Genomic DNA, 18,851 nt, shown 5'->3' with positions numbered 1-18,851 from the left:
TCTCCTTGCTTCTTTTATAGCTTAATTTTCACATTTCAGTCTGTGAATTACCTGTCATTTACTGTAGTGGAGGCAGGTAGTCACTTTTAATTTTATTTTCTATCATATATTTTTAATTATTATATTGTCATAATATAAATTATATATGATGATGTTCATTTCTCTACTTTTTCAAAAATATCCAGGATATTTTTCTTGTCTAGTTTTCCACATGAATATTAGAAATAGCTAATCTAATTATAAAGTGAGAGTTCCATTCATGTTGTTAATTAATTTCTCTGTTATTCTAATTTATATAGATTTAAATTTTGTAATAGTTCACTTGAAGAATGGAATTCTTTTTCATTATTTCAAGTCTTATTTGAGTTGCTCAATAATTTTAAACTCATCTTCACATAGATCTTGTCTGAATATAAGAGGAATAGTTATTTTTATATAAGAATTCTGTGCATAGGACTTTTACTGAATTATAATGTTGCAGTCTTAAATGTGAATACACAAACAATGATCAAACATAAAATAAATCTTTCAAAATGAAAGAGTAGAACAAAATAAGCATAAAAGAGAAAAGATATCACTGGAACTAACACAGATAATTCCAGGAAAACTTCATATAAAAACAACACTAATCAGAGGCCTTAGAGAGATTAGAAAAAATATTTCATAAATAAAACAAAAACAGAATGCCACGGAAAAGGGACAAATAAGTACAAGGAAGAGTTCTTGGAATTTAAAATATCTGTTCAGTTAACCAGTTCAAGAACAGCATTGAAAGGTGACTTCAAGGAAGTCTCCCTTTTTTATGCAAACCTAATAACATTCTTTATTTTGGAAGGAAGGGATTTTGTTGGTGTTACATCTTTATATCTTGCATTTTGCTTTTTTTTTTAAAGATTTTATTTATTTATGTGGCAGAGAGACAGCCAGCGAGAGAGGGAACACAAGCAGGGGGAGTGGGAGAGGAAGAAGCAGGCTCCCAGCGGAGGAGCCCGATGTGGGACTCGATCCTGCGTCTCGAGGATCACTCCCTGAGCCGAAGGCAGACGCTTAACCACTGCGCTACCCAGGCGCCCCTGGTTTCTAATCCTAGCTTACCACTGAAATAGGTAAAGCAACTTTTCAGTATCATTGTAGACCAAATAGGTTCTGCTTTGTTTTCGATCTACTCTATTGAAATCTCCTTAGTTCTGACTTTGGGGTCACACTGCATACTTTCCCCTCATATTCTTGTTCAAGTACAGTGTATTGAATTATGAAGTATCTATTTAACCCTCTTTTTCACTATTAATCTGGGAATTCCAAGAGGACAAAGACTACTTGCTTAGACACTTTCACACACATTCTGAAGAGAACACCCCACATGTAGTGGACACTAAGGACTGACGTTGAATGAAAATTCAGTTTCACAGATGTTAACGTACCTCGTAGCAGGCACGACACTGCATATTCTATGGAATCCCAGGTGAGACCCAGTCCATGACACCTTCTCTTTTTTTTTAAGACTTTTTTTTTTTTTAAAGAGAGAGAGAGAAAGCAAGAGAGCAAGCACAAGCAAGGGGAAGGGCAGAGGAAGAGGGAGAAGCAGACTCCCCACTGGGCAGGGAGCCCAATGCAGGGCTCCATCCCAGACCCTGGATCATGACCGGAGCCAAAGGCAGACGCTCAACCGACTGAGCCACCCAGGTGTCCCCATGATACTTTCAATGTAACTGAAAGTGAAGAAGATGAAAAAGAAAATTAGCAAGCTACAAACGAAAACTGGGTTTCTCCTTCTCAGCCTCAGCACTGTTGATATTTTGGGCCAAAGAATTTCTTATTGTGGGGAACTGCCTTGCGCATTTTAGAATGCTTAGCATTGTTTCTGGCCTCTACCCACCACAAGATTCCCCACAATCATGAGAGCCAAAAATGTCACCAGGCATTGCCAAATGTCCCCTGGTGGAGAAAAATGCCCCTGGTTGAGAACCACCAAGTTAATGTAAGACATATTCAATAAAGTAATATAAGCAAAGAACTTTGGAGATTCAAAATAAGGAGAGATGTACCTAGTTGGAAAAATCAGGAAAGTTTTCATAAATAAGTTGTTTACATTGAGACATCATTAGAACTATGTCCAAGGCATGTTTGAAATTTTGGCTAAAGTGTTCATCCCTTGCACTCTGAACAAGTTTGATTTGTTAATTTTGAGCATGAGTGTTAGCAAAGGGTATTGATAAAACTAGAGGAAGATTATGCTATGACTATTTTCTGATATATAAATATCGAGGAGATAACGCTATTCTTTAGCTGATTATGTATGGATGTGTGTTTAAAACAAGCTGTGGTCAATTTTATTAAAGAAAAATTTTGCGTGATTTACTTTTTACAAGTCTGTTCTGGCAGGCTTCTAACGTTATCAGAATCACCCGGATCAATGGTAGCCAATCTCATACTCTAGTATTTCCCACATACTGTGCTCCATTCAATATTACTGCCACTGTGGTGATAGACACTAGTTTGGGCCAATGTGACGTGGTATTCTATTTCAGATTTCCTCAAGGCTAGGCAGTTGATGGCAAGGATGACCAGTTTGGCTTAGCCATATCTGATCATTTTCAGGGTCGGCTTGTACCCCAGCACATACTTTCCACTTTTCATAACAAGGTGGAGCCTAGAGTTGATCGATACCAGGAACTTTTTTGTCTTCTTTGCAGGCACCATCATCCTGCCTTAGGTACAGGATGGCCCCAACCAAGAGCAGCTGCCAAAATAGCTGGAAGAGAGAAAGGAAGGAAGCTGATTGTTTGTATATTCTCCAAGTAACTCTTTAGATTTGCAGGTTTTTTGCTTTCATCTTGAAAATGCAATTTAATAGTATTGTCTATTTTCTTGATAAATTATTCCTGTTTCATCATATAATGATCATCTTAACTCCTTGTAAGACTTTTTTTTTGCTTTACTGTCTATTTTGTTATTAATATAAAGTAAGCATTTCTTTAGTTAGACATTGTTTGGTATCTTTTCCCACCTTCATAATTTCATTATTAATTATTTTATTATTTATTATGTAAGGCTTTTCTTTTGTAAATAACATATTTTGATGTTTTTGTTCTTTTAATCTGTTCTGAGAGTCTTTTAATAGGCAATATTATATCATTTATACTTTACTCTCTTAAACCATTTACGTATTAATTAGTGATAACTAGATTTATTTCACCATCTGAATTTTGTATATAGAGAAACTATGGTGGTAACAGAATGGACTCCAGACCCAGACCCTCTGAGTTCTAGCTATGTGAATTTGAGCAAATTATTTAAATCATTTGCATTGCCAGTTTCATAATCTATAAAATGACATGTTTATGATGCTTGTTGCCTGACATTGTAAGAATTAAATGTGACCACACATCTAATACACTTATAATGCTGCTTAACTTTACTATATTCACTCGATGACTTTATTTGTACACGTAGTATTATTCTCTCCATACTATGCCTTCTTTACGCTTCTTCTCTTTCCTGTTCTTCCACTGGATTAATCTTAGTGTAATACAACTCATGTCTTGCTCTTGTCCGTACTGATTTCAGTTTTACAGTAGCATTTATAGTCTTCTGTGGTTATTTTAACTTCTAAAGTTTACTTAAAGTTTAATCAATAGCTTTGCTTTCCACACAAACAATACAAAGCTTATAAGATTATTTACTCACATATTTCCCAAAATTTTCTTGCATCCCATTTCTCCCAGGACTTAAATCCTTCTTCCTAAAGGAAGAGACTGTCAGGGGAAAATTCTCTCAGCCTTTGTTTATCTGAAATTTTCTTCATATAACCCTCATTCTTGAGAGATTAGCTGGACAGAGAATTATAGGTTCACAGTTACTCTCTTTCCACACTGTAAAGATATTATTCCATAATCTTGACCCCTATTGTTTTTGTTGAGCTATCTATAGTCAGTCTAATTAACTGTTCTTTTTATGTAACATCTTCTCTATTTCAGTTGTATTTTACATATTCTCTTTGATTTAACGTTCTGAAGTTTTAATCAATTATGTCTAAGTGTGGAATTATGTGTTCTTTCTGGAGCTTATGCTTCTTAAAAAATGAAGAATTTTAATTCTGAAAAGTCTCAACTATGTTGTGTTCTAACAACTATGTTGTTACTTTCCATATTGTCTCCTGGAACTCCTATCAAACGTGTGTTGGGCATTCATTCAATCTATTCTCCCCGTCTCTGAACTTTTCCATGTTTCTATCTCACTGTCTGCTGCAGATTTTCTCCAATTTATCTCTCAATTCTATGATTCACTCTTCAGTTCTTAATAATCTTCCCCTATTTTATTGTGATATTTCAATAGACCTCCTTCTGTCGGATCTTCTTGTGATCTGATGGTGGAATGTCTCTTTAAAATGTTTTCATATTTGCTTTGTTAGGTACTCACAGATTTGGAACGAATTTTTATCTTTATTATTGAGATGTGAATTTCTCTATCTTGTAGTTGTTAGTAACTTAGACTCTAATATTCAAAGACTTGAGTTCAGGTTTCCAAATTCTTTTTCTTTCTTTTTTTTTTTCTCCCCATCCAGAATTTAGCCAGGGAGAAGCTTCATTGCTGTCTATCTGTTTCCTGTGTCAGTGTATAGATTTTATTCTAGTTTACCTTTTCACTGAGGTTTCAATTCTCTTAGGGCTCCAGCTATATGTAGCTATCTTTTTTCCAACTTCTTATATAAATGAACTAAAGTTGGTCATGAAATTCCAAGTGCTACATACACTGAGTCTGATACTCAATGCTTCTATTTTTTGTGCCCTATGGTTTCCAGAGATTCAGCCCATGAACTGACCACTTTTCATTTCTACCACCTGGGGATTTTTATTCCATTTTCTTAGTTCAGCCACACATTTCATATATTGTTGTATTAAATCCAGCATCTCTAGTTGTTCATAGTGGGAGGACTTTTATACTACTTTAGCCCACCATTTTCACTGAGGTTTCAATTCTCTTAGGGCTAACACTATCAATTCTAATAATTTGTATAAGGAATGCTCATTATGCACAAGATATCATAGGAAAGTACACTAATGTTTTCAAAGAGTTTTTATTCAAACTTCTGTTGATGGTAATGGCAACAGGATTTCTCCATTTTCAAGTGGTAGGAAAGCAGGTTACTTGGTTTATTAAAAGCATTCAGCTAACCTTACAACAGAAACCCAGACACTTCTTCTAACTTCACTTCTAGGACCTTCCTATTTCAAAGAGCAAAGATGAATATCTAGGTCATAATAATGTAACAAATCACACACTGTGGTTCTAGAGATGTTACTAAGAAAAGAATTACTAGTAAAACATAAAGATGGTGAAATTATATTAAAGCTAGAGTTATTGACAGGTTCTTTGAAACTCTGAAATAAAAAGGAAAATAAATTATTCATAGCCATTGAAATTCTGAGGTTCTCAATAAGAATAATTTTTGGTATTTATCATGCTGCATTCATATGTACCACCCAAACGTGAAATTTCAAATACAATATGCAGGAATTCGTTGATAAAATACCTTGAAGCAGAATATATTTCAGTTTTCATTGCTAAATGGTTTTGCCAAAGAAATTGATCAGATAACGCTTCATATAAAGTGCCAGGTATTATCAAGTAATTTCAAATTCCAGTCTAAAACTCTATCAATATTTTATAATAGGATAAAAAATACTTTTATCTTTTTAAAAGTCATTTGTTTCCTCTCTTTCCTTTCCTTCCTAAAATTAAGTGAAACTTAAGGCTTGAAATCCCAAATGAATTATTTTTGTCATAGCTTTTTACCTATATGCCAGTTACAAGTAATATGTGAATACAAATTCTAACAAACAAATGGGTATGTTGTAAGGAAGCAGAAATAAAGTAACTGCATGACGGAGCAAATGTAATTTAAAAATTACTCCTTATTCATTTACTGAGGAGTAAAAAGCTTATTAAAATAAAAAATTATAGTCACCATGGTTTAAGTCTTAAATCCATAAATTTCAGATGTGTTTTATTGCTTAGCTATTCTTCTAAGTGATGAGAACCATAAAGAGCTTTCAGACAGCCTCTCTTACTGCAGGCTCATCATATTCCTAATTGCTTTCTCTAAAAAATGAAACTGATCTCTAAGTTAATAAGCAGATAGGATAATTTCTAATTTAGATCCCTAATTCCAGGCCCGCCTGAAAACTAAGCAAAGAAAAATATGCTCAGAGGGCATGATGGATCCTCAGACGGTGATTATTTCAGCCTCAACTAATGGGGCGGCAACAATGTAGACTAAGTCACAGATCAAAACCCAGTCTCTGCATGCTTCTTAGGTTTCTCTTTGACTTTGGCAAAATGCTAAAATGCTTCTTGATAATCAAACATACCAAACAAATTATTTATTAAGAAAGCTAGGTCAGGATTCTGAATATAATAACCCCTTATTTTCTATGGAAATATGGAGTTTATAAAGGATTTCTGCAAAAAGGTCTGATAATACATTCCTAGGAAAATTGATGCTCTGAAAAGCAAAATGACTTTCCCAAGCACAAACAATTAGTAATTAATTATTTTTTGAAATTACAAATAAGAATAAAACTCAGATTTTCTTTCCTCTATACCATGAGCTTCTTCATATACCAAAGGTGTAGGATTAGTAATTGAATACTGTTTCTTTTGTCACACCATTTCTCCTTCCTTCTAATCAGAACTATATGTAATTCTCTCTGGAATATAGGATCAAAAAAAAAAAAATGGGGGCAGAATACTTTACCAAAAAAAAAAAAAAAACACACACACACACAAAAAAAAACCCACAAAAAAACAAAACAAAAAACAAAACCAAACAACGTGAGTTTCAGTTCTGGTATAGTTATTTGAACTTCCAATAGCCCAACCCTACTGTTGATAAGAGCTATAACATCTACGCAAAACAAACAAACAAACAAAGAAAAACAACTCTAGACTATGGAAAGGAGTGTTGGTATGGAGAAGCAACACTATGGGGGAGTTTCCAAGGTTTGTTTATTTGTTTTCTTTTAGAAGTATTTGAAGGTAAACCACAACTTCAGGTTGATATGGTGTGGAAGTTCCAACTTTTTTCTGGCCACAGGAAACAAAAAAAGGAAAATAGGTGGTCTGGGGATGTGCGTAGATGGCAAAGAGCTAGGGAAAGAATTGTTAATTCTGGGAATGAATTCTCATAAGTCTCAGCCCAACTAAGAACAGGACTGACTCAAACAATGGAGTAACGTTTTAAGAAATTGATCTGAGACTTGAGCCACCATCCTCAGAAAAGGAGACAGAATTTATAATCTAAAAATAATTGGATTGATTGACTGCTAAGAGGAGAATAAAAATATTTTCCAAAGAATTATAGCAGAATCCACAGTATAAAAATAAAGCATTCACAGTTTTCCTGACATGATCCGAAATTAACTGACATACACAGAATAGGAATTGTGAGCTATTCTAAGAAAAAGGCAATCAACAGATGTCAAGCTAAAATGACACAGATGTTGAAATGACCTGTTAGGACTTTAAAGTAGCTATTATAGTGTGCTTCATGGGGAAAAGATCATATATTAGAAAAAAATAGGAAATCTCAGTAAAGAAACAGAAAACAACAAAGAAATTTTAGCAGAATGGAGGTGAGAGAGGAAAATGTCAGTGAACTTGAACATAGATCGGTATAAATTACCAATCTGAAGAAAAGAAAAAATAAGATTGAAAAAAATGAACAAGTTCTCAGAGACCTTTGGGACAATCTAAAATGGCTTAACATATGCATAATTGGTGCCCAGAAGGAAAAGAGGAGTAAGGACAGGAAAAAAAAAAAAGATTAAAAAAAAATGACCAAAGCCCTTAACATTTTGGATAAGGAATATTCATTTATGGACTCAAAAAGGTCCATACCTCCCACGTAAGACAAACCCAAAGAAACCCGTGTGAATAAAAATTATAATCAAACTAACAAGCAAAGATAGTGAGAATATCTTGGAAGCGGAGAAAAATGACACATTACATATAAGATAACAATTTAAATTTCTGCAGCTTTCTTGGTACCATATGGATGAATTAACTTAAAATGAATTGCACCAAAGTGCAGGAGCTAAAACTATAAAACTCTCAGAAAAAAAAAAAAATGTGTAAACTTTGTATCTTTGAATTAGGCACTGTTTTTTTTCAGGGATGACAATTAAAACACAACTAACCGTAGGAAAAAAGGTAAATTGGGCTTCATTAAAATTTAAAAAATTTTGTACTTAATTTTTTTAAAGATTTTATTTTTACGTAGTCTCTACACCCAACATGGGGCTCAAACACACAACCCTGAGATCAAGAGTCGCATGCTCCTCTGACTGAGCCAGCCAGGCACCCAATAAATTTTTTTTTCTACTTTAAAAAACACTATCAAAAAAATGAAAAGGCAACCAACACAGTGGAGGAATTTGCTAGCAAATTGTGTATCTCATATGGGACTAAGTAGCCAGAATATATAAAGGGCTCATATAGTAAAATGCAACTAAATTTTAAAAATGGACAAAGGATTCAAGTAGATGTTTTTCCCAAGAAGATACACAAATGACCAATAAGCACAAGAAAAGATGTTAAAAGTCATTGGTCATTAGGAAAGTGTTAATCAAAACCACAAAGCAATACCACTTCACACCCAGTAGAATGGTTAGAATCAAAAAGTAAGCTAATAATAAATGTTGGCAAGTATACGAAAAAGTCAAAACCCTTGTTCACTACTGATGAGAATGTAAAACAGTACAGCTGCTTTAGAAAACAGTGTGACATTTTCTCAAAAACTTAAATATAGAGTTACCATTTGATCCAAGAATTCCATCCTATGTATATACCCAACAGAAATTAAAACATATGTCCACGGAAGAATCTGTATATGAATGTTCATTGCAGCATTATTCATAAGGGCCAAAAGGTGGAAACAATCCAAATGTCCATCAACTGATGAATGAATAAACACAATAAGGCATATCTCTACAATGGAGTATTATGTGGCCATAAAAAGGAGTGAAGTGATAATATTGCTACCATATTCATAAACCTTGAAAACATTATGTGAAGTCAAAGAAGCCAATCACAAGGACTACATATGCTATGATTCCATATATATTATATGTTCAGAATAGAGAAATCTATGGGGACAGAGAGCAGATTGTGGTTTCCCAGAATAGAGGAGTTGGAGGGTTAGGGAATGATAGCTACAGAGTACAGGGTTTCTTTTGGGAGTAATAAAAATATCCTGAAATTGGTCGTGATGATAGTTGCACAGCTCTGTTAATATATTAAAAACTATTGAATTTTACACTTTAAATGATGACATATGATATGTGAGTTATATCTCCATAAAGCTGCTACCAAAACCAAAACCCAAACCAAAACAGATAATATGTTAAGACCAATTAGGGATTATCCTAGAAAAGTAAGGTTGATATAACATTCAAAAATCAAACAACAGAGTGACATCAGCAAATTGGCAAAACAGGAGATTCCAGTCCTCAAAGTCCCACAGAAACACCAATTTTAACAGCCACCCACAGATGAGAATACCTTTGTGGGAGCATAGGAGTCTGGCGGATAGGTTCCAGCTCTCGTGTAGCAAAAAATCCAAGAGTAGATGCATCGAAGAGAGTAAGAAGAATAGTTTTACTATAACTTTGTCACCTCTTGTGTGTGGGAGAGGGGAGAGAGGGAGATAACCAAGGAATGAGAATTATGGTATCTGAGGACATCTGTTTCTGCCTCTAGTAGCAGAATGGGTGGAGAAAAAACAGACAATACAGAATAAATAACAGCTTGGTAGAAGATGGTGTATTGTGGATATAGTAAGTGTGGATATGTCCGGCTGGAAGGATAGATATAGGTAGAGATACCTATGACACAGTTGAATATAAAGGTCTGCAGTTCAGAAAGTTTTCTGCTAGAGCTGGAAACATTTAGCATGCAGATGATACTTGAAGCCCAAAGACAGGATACTGTATCCAGGGTCCATTTAGTGAACAAGGGAAAAGGCTGAGGATGGGATCCTGGGAACACTGACGTTGAAGGGGTTAGTATTAAAAAGAAAAAAAGAATCCAGAGCAAAGTAAAGAGATTCTGAGAGGCAAGAAGAAAGCCAGAAGAGAGGGATATTACAGAAGCTCAGAGAAGAAACACAACAGGAAGATGCCCTGGCCATTTTCCAATGCCAGTTTGGGATCACCACATTTCAGGCGAAGCAACTAAAATGTTTCATCCAGAGAAGATAAAACCACAAGACAGAAGCGGAAATAAAAGCAGAGTCGGTTTTCTGATATCTGCAGACTAATGATACATGAAACCGAGTAGCTTTTTATGTGCATAGGGGGTTCAAAAGCCAGAACTAGAGCCAATGTGCAGAGGTTCAGAAACAAAGAACTCAGCTCAATTTAGGAAAAAAAAAATTCGTCATTTTGCTAGAATTATCCAAACATAAAATGGGCTGCCCCGGTGGGGTTGTTAGTACTAGACTGATGGGTCACATGTCAGAGGATCAGGGGTCCACGTAGAAAGATACCATATATCTATCACCATTATCCAGAAGTACTTACTAAACAGTGGGTGGAATGACATGTAATTGCTAATGTTTAGTCATTTTTAACCAATAAAGATTATAATTTTATTTGGTTCAATCTAGTATTTACTGGATGAAAATTATTGAATAAATAAATAATGAATGAATATTGGACTAGGGAGTCCTTTTAATTTTCAGCGAGTAAAAATGTAGATGCTTTTTAAAAATCAGTTCTAAAAACACTAAGTATTTCCTGGAAATAACACAAATTGACTATAGAGTGTGCCAGAAGGAAATATATTTCCTTCCACCATCATGTAGCTATTTCCTAAAGGATTCCAAAAGCAGTATTTTAGTTAAGTATTTATTTGAACAATTTTGAGTAAATTTACTCAGAAATATTGCACTGAAAGTCCATTTTATAGACTGAACAGCAAAAAAATTATTTTATTATTGTTGTTATTATTGTTATTGATAACACCAGAAAAGAAAAAAAAAAGGCATTCAAAAATATACCTCTGAATCAAGAAATTTAATAGAGAATTAATTTTTTTTATTTTGAAAGAAAATATCTTATTTAACAATTCAGCTTATATGATTCAATTTCTGTTGGCTTTTATCATCCACTTGTAAGGATTTTAAGCTACTCAGAAGGAAAGAAATTGCTAGTTGTTGATTTTTTTTTTTTTAATGATTCCAAGTTACGACGAGTATAATTTCCTCGGGTTGTTGCTTGGGAGTCATAAATGTCACCACAAGTGCAAGTTTTTGTTCTTATTTTGATTTCTATTGACTAAGCCTTTCCCTTTTCAGCCACTTGGCGTCACCCTATCACAACCCAAATTATAGTCTAAATTATAAAGACAAAGTGCTCCTTTCCTCTGCCACAGTGGAAGGCAGGCTCCATGGAGCATAAATTGTTCCCTAGAGCATGCAGTAGTCAATCTTTCATTTTCTTTCACATTCCTCATTCTAGAGATTTTCTGGCAAAATTACATGATAGGAAAATGAATATTTTGCTTCTTTGACATTTTGGTACATTTTGTACATTTATAGTCTAAATTATTTTCATCCTGTTAGGAATCTGATTAATTATTAGCCTGCCTAGCTTCTGAATAAAAGCTAATTAAACACATGATTAATTATTAATAATATGCTGAAATACATGTGGTCATTTTATCGATCTAGATGTTAATAACCACAAGCACTTCAGTTGACATCTTCTCCAGCCATGGTTAGTTTAGATGAGATACTGAGCATGGGGTTGTCTTGCTCAAAAGTCTTCTAAGTAGTTTTGTTTCCTGTAGGTAAAAATTTGACCAGTCTCTTTATTCTGATATTTAAGGCCTCTATGATCTGGCCTCATATCCCTGGTTTCTAGCCACATTGGAGACTCTGGTTGCCAGTCCCCAACTGTATCTTACACAATCTTGAATATGTACTTCTGTTTACTCTGTTATTTCCACTGAGATGCCCTTGTACTATTTATCACTATACATTCCTTCCCAATCCGTCTCCAATATTGTCTCTTCCATGAAATCTGTTATGAATTAGACATAATTTTTTAAACACAAAATATCCAAGTCAGAAAGGTTTTATCATCCTCTGATTAATATTTTATGTGTGGAGAAGTATTTCCTATACTCCATGTCCCCTACAGCATATTGCCTTTCCATGTCTCAATGTCTATAGCTGGGTCACATACTAATCATTAATAAGGTAAATGAATGGATATAGCAAAGGGTCCAACCATCCATGGGGATGTGAGAAGAATGAAAAGTTCAATAAAGCCAGTGATATAAGAAGGGAGGCAAAGATTTTGGGTAGACAGTCATTGTTTTCAACTCTTTCCAATGTGAAAATAATTGCTATGTCTATAAATTCTAATAGCATTTTCTTTAGACAGTTATCAAAGAACACCTATTTCAATAGCCTGTGTTACAGAAGAGAAATAGACTAGAAATTTCATCTCTTTATTCCAATATCTGGCACACATTGGGTACCAATAAAGTTCTTTGGAAGTAAATCTTATTTAAGTGACCATTGCTGGTATTCCTCAATAACAGATTGATGACTCTGTACCCCATGTTTGAAAGGCAATAACTAGAGGTTAAAAGAAGAGTATTTGTGTATAAATTCTGCTGGTGGTTACAGTTGTCTGTTCCCAATTTTATCTGTGTTACTTCTTAGCTGTGTGAACTTTGGCAAGTTACATAAGCTCCATAGCTTTACTTTTTCCATGTGTAAGATGGAACGACTTTACATGAAAATACTTCATTTTTTAAGTGAATTAATGTTTGTAAATTGCTTAGCCCAGTGACAGAGACTTAGTAATTAGTAGCTACAGTTAGGAACCTCCATGGATCACAAAGTTATGGCTATTTTGGTCAGTGCAGGGTATGGAAATAAAGTTAAGTTTCCTTTCTATGAACCAAATCAAGCCAATTTCCGTATAGGTAAATGGGGCTAGCAAGACCAATTTCCCTTTACCAACTGTCATGGCAACAAAGTCAGCAAAACTGATAAACTCTGAATTTTCCCATTACCTTTTGTGGATTTAAAATAACACAACAGTTCGAAAGTATTTTCTGATAATTCTTTTGAAAGAAATATTGACTCTAATCTTTATGTGAAAAGAGAGAAAACCCAGCGCCCCAAAATGAAGGTAGAGACGTAAGTAATATGAGATACTGTTACGGGGTTGGACCCCAAGACGGGACCTTTACTGCCCACCTGCTTGTACTCACTAACCTTGGTCTTACATTTTTCCTTAAGCTCTTCTTTCTGGCTTACCTCTTACCTCAGGCAAACGAAACCCCACAACCAGGCTCAGATGATGATGACTGCCCTGACAAGACATCCCGCCAGCCCAGACCACCCAGATCATCTGAGCTAAACCCCTGACTTCCATCTGCACATAGGCCGTAAGGTGACCCCCTGGAAGAACCAGCAATTGCCTCTACCTCATTATAATACTAAAACAAAATCTCCACCCAAGGAGGAGCGGCAGCCTCATTTACATAACATACAATGTAGTGCCGGCACCGCTCCTTAAGGCGCATGCGTGACCTTATGCTCGCCTCTGCAGAGGATGACAAGGCTACCCTATCTAAATATTCAAAACCCTAAACAAAAGGTGCCCGTTCACCCTCTTCGGGAGTCCCAGCTTTGGAAGCTATTCCTTATTTGCTGCAAATAAAGTTTATTTTGTGTGACAACTCCACCTGGGATCCGTGACTCACCAAGGAGCAAACTGACGGTTCGGTTACAATATGAAAGGAAAACGAAGACTCTCCCTCATGCGTTCACCGAGTTTTGAGCAATGTCTTTTAAAAATCAAATTTGGAAGTTAGAATCCTAAACTTTTAATATCTGACAAGGAAAAAAAATTCCACTGAAGTTGGTGAAAGAAACTGCGAAGTAGAGTTTAATATCTGTCGCGTTACATTTACAAAGCAATAAGCTCAGCTATTTAGCAACTGCAGTGTTTATCCAATTGTTTTTAAAACACGACCAGAATTTGCAATTTTCAAGAATTCAGTAATGTTACCAGTTAATAAAACAACTCTTACTCACTTCTAACCTAAGCACGGTTTGTCAATTATTACCATAAGCAGAGGCACTTACAGCAAATGTTTAACTCCAAGTTATGTCAAAAGCCCTTTTCAGAGTGATATAATTTGTGTTAAATCTGCAAAGGACTATATTTAATGGTCCATTTCAGACATGGCCTCTTAGTTGCTGGTACAATCTAATAATGAATGTAGAACAAACCAATGTCAAGTTTTTTCCGTCCAAAAAGCTGTAGAGACACTATCTCCCCAAGCTGAGCTTAGGTCCATCTGACTACGGTGCATTTGTGGAAATTCTGAGTCTCTTTTTCCCCCCCGAATTTTTTTCCTGGTTAATACCTTTTCATATTCATGTGACATTAGGTTGGTCAGTTACATTCCAGCAAAAGTGACCTTTAATTAGTGCTTATTCCCCCCCCCCCCCTCATATAATCTGGAGGGTGCCTTCACAGTAGAAGAATGTCTGGCCCTCTCCTCCTGCAAGCAGCTGGCTCTCAGGTCAGCTCATTCACTCATTACTTAATCAATTATTTAGCTCATTCGCTCATTACTTAATCGATTATTTAGCTCATTTATTCAATACATATTTATTGTGTGCTTACTATGTGAAAGGCATTGTTGCAGGTACTGGAGGTACACAGTGAACAAAACAGCAGTAGGCACATTTCCTTCCTGAAAGCAGAAAGAGTTCTGGATCCCCAGTAAAACAAAGACACGAGATAGCTTTCTTGACACAAGAGATGTTATTTTTTCCTCCCGACCCCAACCCCCAGTATTCTCTGTAATCCAGGCTCTACCAGCTCTCCTTGCCCAAGCACACTTCCTGCAGAACTTCTTAGGAAGTGTCCAAATTACAAAGAAATGCAAAAACGTCCATAGTTAAGGATTTTAAAGGAACAAAGGAAATGCACAAACTAACAAGTCTCTACCCTCACCACAACAGAGACAATAAATCAGTGGTAAAAACTCCCAGGGCTGCTTGAAAAGCAAGCAAGTCCCTGTATTCCTTACCAGACATAAGGAGCCCAGGGCCCCATGCAGTTTGTACTGGCTCTCGGAGCATAGCCATAGACCTTCCTCTGTCCACAGTTAACCTCTGCTTCATTATAATGTTACAGTCTCAGGCCGAGGAGGAGCACACACTTCATTAACATAACCCAGGTTGCAGATATAGGCATGTTTTCTAAGCAATCCTGCACAATCTTATGCCTGCCTTTACGTGTGATAACAGAGCTCTACTTTCTGAATATCTATCCTAACCCTAAATCAACGAAACCCACTCACCCTACTCATAAAGATGTGGCTTTGAAAGTATCCTCATGATCTCCTTTTTTGCTGCAAATCAAGTTTCCTTTGTGTGACAACTCACCTGGTGTAGTCTCTACCTGTAACTCACCAAGAAGCCAACTCATGTTAGTTCCCTTACATTTGCTCATGACGGTTTCACTTCAGAGGGGGGACAGAAACAACAGCATGACAAGTAGGCCTTTCCAAAAATTCTTTGGGACACACAAATTACAGAAAGAGTAGATAGGGAGTGTTGGCTGGGGACGAGGTTCTCATAATATCAAATATAGTGGTAGGGGAAAGCCTCAGTGAAAATGTGGCATTTGAACCAAGGGCTTAGGGAGGTGAAGAAGTAAACCATATGGGTAAATGAGAGAGGTGCCTTCAAGATTGAGGGAAGGACAAATGCAAAGGCCCTGAGGCAGGAGAATGCCTGGGGAGTTCAAGGAAAAGCATGAAGTCCGGTGTGCTGGGAACAGAGTGAGTCAAGAGGAGACCAGTAGAATATGAGGCCAGAAGGAGAAGAGAGAACAGGCCCTGTGAGGTTTTGTAAACTATTGCAAGGATTTCTTTTTTTCACTTTGAGGGAAATAAGAAGCCACTCAAGAGTTTTGTGCAGAAGAGTGACAGGATCCAACTTACAGTTAAGAGCATCACTGTGGTTGCTGTATCAAGAGTAGACAGTAGGCAGGCAAGTGTAAAAACAGAAGGAAACAAAAATCTACTAGGAAGCCATTGAAGTAATTCAGGTGGCAGGTGATAGAAATTCAGGTGAAAAGTTGCTGGAGGAGGTAATGAAAGTGGTAGGGGTCTGTATATACCTTGAAAGCAGAGACTACAGGATTTGGTGATTGACTGGAGATGGTATGAAAGAGAGAACTAAAAAGTGTTTTCAAGTCTTTTTAGTCTGAACAACCAAAAGGAAACATTTGTAATGTACTGATATAGGAAAGATGGGTGGGAATGAAAGAGGAGAGGAGAGGTGGGGAAAATCTAGATTTGGGGCAAGTTTACTTGCAGAAGTCTAGTAGACATCCTAATGGTGATATGGAATTGGCAGTTGGTTATACAAGTTCAGCGAAGAGATCTGGATTGGAGAGATGAGTTTTGGAGTCTTCAGTTTGTGGAGGACAATCTCTGAAACTGAATGAGATTCCTGAAAATGCAGGTAAATAGAAAAAAAAGAGGTCTGAGGCTTAGCCTTAGGGCATCTCAAACATGTCAAGTCTGGATAGATGAGGGATAATCAGCAAAGGAGATGGAGAGAGACAGTTAATAAAATGGGAAGAAAATCAGGAAACGTATTGTTCTGGAAGCCAGGTGAAGAAAGTGTTTACGGAAGAAGTGATTGCTTATGTCAAATGCTGCCAATTAGGTCAAGTAAGATAAAGACTGAAAATGGACCATTGGTTGAGCAATCTGATCAGTATTTCTTCTCAGTGGGGAGAAGAAGCAAATGATGCAATCGGACAGCCAGACATACCGCCTCCTTTGAGGTCCTCCTTACATAACCCTGGATCCCATAGTTTCCATGAACTGAATTGACTTTGTAATTTATTTTATTCTATGATGCTCCAATACTCAATTCCTTATGTCTATGCCTGGTCTGATTTCATCTTGGTATTTTCAAGTTGATCTTTTAAAAAAATTATGTGCAAGAGACACATTTATATTATTATCATTGTTTTGCAGGAAATACAGTTTTAAGAGAAGATAAATGTTTTATTGTTACACTTCTCGTTAGTGCAAAGTGGTGACTTCAGTCCAGGCCTTCTGACTTGTAGAACTTTATCCTGCTCCATTAATTTCTATAAAGAGTGATTGATGCCACCTTCCTTTTTCTTTGGACCTTCCTTTATGCATTGCCCGCTTCTTTTTGTAACTTCTGTTTCTTCTTATTAAATCCCTTGAATTTGGGTCCTTAGATTTTTGTTTTTGAACACCTGCATGCCATGACCTTTAAGGACAAATATCAATAGAACTTTAGAGCTTCAGGGAATTTGGACTTCTGCCAGGCTGCAAATCCAGATAGTAGTTTCACATCACCTCATGACCATCCTTTTCTGCAGGACTTACTTTCTTCTGCTACCAGCAAGGGAGAAAGGCTGGGTAAATGACCAGCACTGTACCATTGCACATACATCTGTCCATTCTCTTGTTACAAGGATAATGATTATAGAGTTCAATACCCAAGTACTCAGTAAATATTGTGAGTATAATCTCATACAAGATACTCTTTCTCCTTTTTCCTGATTCTTTCCAAGAGTTTTCCTTCCTTCCACCCTTACGTTCAAACATAAGAAGTCCATAGAATTTTAAGGACTTAAGAGACCATGTTACTAGTAGCAGACATCCATCTTCAACTTGACTTCTTGTGATGTCAACTCACTACCATTCACATACATAAGCATGCATTTGGAAAAAAAAGTATTGGATTAGTCACAACTTTTAAATGATAAAACATGAATTACAAAAACGAGGCAGTGGATTGTATCAGTATTGGTATCAGTTCTCTGGTTGTGATATTGTATAGGGCAAGATGTTACCATTGGAGAAAACTGGGTAAAGGGTATTTAAGACCTCTGTTTTACTTCTTAAAACTGCACGTGAATCTACAGTTATCTCAAAATAAAAAACTGAAAATTTATACAGGTAAAAGGACATTCATGGGCAGACTTCTTTTTCTAAGACCTTCAAACTGTCATAATGCTGAAAAGGGAAGGCACAAGAGAAACTGCTGTCTTTGGCAGAATCTACCATGCTGGCCTTTGGAAGTGGTGTAAAAAAGTCACAGAAGCTAACGATAAATAGCAATCCGGGAAAAGAGAGGTGGCAATGAATATGAATTTTTATTTTAGCACCAAATAGAGTCGTGGTGTTTGCAGTAGTATTGTTAGTATAGATTACACCTCCAATCAGCTGCCATACTCCCAGCCAGCCACCTGCTGCGAAATCATGCATTTTTTTTTTCACAAGAATTATTTAATCTAGTATCCGGCTGGTCATAGTTCCAGTCTCCAAAGCTAAATCAAACATGTTGTCCTTGTTTCCACTTCATCTCTTTTCTAGTCCTCTGGCTTTCCTTTCCCTTCCCAGGATTTCTTAAGATCATTCAGTCCACTGACAGAAGTCAGGCTTCTGACCGCCTCATAAATAAGTTCACAAGTGAAGAGCCTATTTTTCCTTCCGTTTAATTACAGGCTTCAGAGACACTAGAATGGAGGGTGTCCTAGGGACAAATAATACTGTGGGCTTGGTTTACTTATCTCCTGTTGGCACTGGCACCAAGCCCTTCCTCTGCTTTGTAATTCATGGTTGTGTCTGTGGCTGCATACTAAACAGACTGAGGCCACCACGCGGCCCGCCTAGCCTGTCCAGAAGCAGCTCAACTAATCCACATACCTCACTAGCCAGTTCAGAGCGGTAGTTTAGATAACGAGCACTGCTGC

General features: G+C 36.4%; 1 pseudogene across 1 annotated transcript; it reads right to left on the bottom strand.

Moving 5' to 3' along the window:
* Positions 1-1,086: 1,086 nt before the first annotated feature.
* On the bottom strand, positions 1,087-15,198 carry LOC123801297 (large ribosomal subunit protein eL30 pseudogene; annotated as a pseudogene). The gene is made up of 2 exons (XR_015724168.1): positions 15,127-15,198; positions 1,087-2,752 (listed from the first exon to the last, which is right to left on the bottom strand). The product of XR_015724168.1 is annotated as a large ribosomal subunit protein eL30 pseudogene (transcript).
* Between the last annotated feature and the right edge of the window lie 3,653 nt (positions 15,199-18,851).

This window comes from Ursus americanus, chromosome 4 (genome assembly GCF_024610735.1).
Source record: "Ursus americanus isolate L20-20 chromosome 4, mUrsAme1.1.p, whole genome shotgun sequence".
NCBI classification, from domain to species: Eukaryota; Metazoa; Chordata; class Mammalia; order Carnivora; family Ursidae; genus Ursus; species Ursus americanus.
Note: the sequence above shows the minus strand (reverse complement) of the source record. Positions and strands in the feature narration are given on the sequence as shown.